Raw genomic sequence first — 1,605 nt, 5'->3', positions numbered from 1 at the left:
GGGGGGAGCGGGGAGGGAGGGGAAAAATGAGGACCTAATGTCGGGGGTTTAGGTGGAGAGAAAATGTTTTGAGAATGTTGTACAAATGCGCTTTACACAATTGATGTGTGTATGGATTGCCATAACAGTTGTATGAGCCCCTAATAAAATGTTTTAAAACAAAAAGAGAAAAATCAGTCTGATTCCTTTCCACTAACAGAGAGCTCTGGAAAGGAACTCAGGAAAACCAGCATTTACAATAGCCATCCAAATGATGAAATACTTAGGAATACACCTCACCAGAGAAACAAAGACCTACTCAAAGAACACTATGAAGCACCACTACGAGAACTCCACAGACGGACAAGAGTGAAAGAGCATACCTTGTTCGTGGATATGAGATCTAACCTTGTGAAAACGTCAAAACTACACAAAGAGATCTAAACCTAACATGCAATCCTGACTCCAACATCTTTCTTTAAAGAGATGGGAAAACATTCATCAACTTTGGATGGCAAGGAGGAGCAGAGGGTAAGCAAAGCACTACTAAAGAAGAGCAAAGTAGTGGCTTCACACTTCCCTCTCTCAAAACCTACCACACAGCCACGGGGTCAAAACAGGTGGGTATTAGCACAGTAACAAACAACTAGATCAACTGAACAGAACCGCGACCCTAGAAGTAACTCCACTCACTGACAGGCAGCTGACCTTTGTCCAAAGGCTGCAACACAAACACAGTGAAAGGAGAAGACAGCCTGTAATAAACAGTGCTGGGAAAGCTGGGCATCTGTTTGTATGAGAACGAAACAGTACCCATAGCTCATACCATATACAAAAGTTAATTCAAGACAGATCAGAGACCTAAATGTAAAACCTAGAACTATAAAGATCATCAGTGAAAAGACAGTGACAAACTCCGGGTGCTAATGCACTGCGTAAAACTATCCCATCAGACATAACTGAATCTACACAAACAGAGTAGACAAACGGAGGGCTGGGGAAAAGGAGAGAGCAGCAGCAGCAGCAGAATGAGAGGGGGCTGGACGCTGGGCACAGTGGCTGGAAGGCAGGCCTGAGGGTAACACTCGAGTCCCTGTCTTGGGCTCCCGGGCAAAAAAGTATGGAATATAGTCCTAGGCTTGGGACAGGTTTAGGACGTGTTCAATGCCATGTGGACCATCCAGTGGCATTTGCTTTGGGAGCTGAATATAAAATCTGCCACTTGGAGAGGTCCAGGCCAGTGATTCCATAGCTGCCCAAGGGTGGTGCTTGGAGCAAAAGGGGCAACATCTCCACCCTCACCTCACCCCCAGTGAAGTGGCAATAGTAGGGGTAGACCCAAGCTGTAGCACCTTGGGGCAAAGAACCACAGAGGGCATCAGATTACAGCAAAGAGAGGGCCCGAACTCGAGGTGCTGAGGCAGACACTGCCAAATGCTGCTACCTCTCAAGGAATCAGCTTACTAAACACACCAAGGCCTTGATTGTAAAACGTCAGCTGAAAGGGGGGACTGTGGAGAGCACAGATGAAGGGCTCAGGTTTTAATCAGTGCATCAATACAAGTCCATGCAGAATGAGGCTTTACCTTGCTGCTAACAAGACTCCAGGACTGCTGCAGTTCTCAC

Source organism: Echinops telfairi, unplaced genomic scaffold (assembly GCF_000313985.2).
Source record: "Echinops telfairi isolate 266 unplaced genomic scaffold, ASM31398v2 ScPeMD7_2291;HRSCAF=2852, whole genome shotgun sequence".
Classification (NCBI taxonomy): Eukaryota; Metazoa; Chordata; class Mammalia; order Afrosoricida; family Tenrecidae; genus Echinops; species Echinops telfairi.
This window is presented reverse-complemented; position numbering follows the sequence as displayed.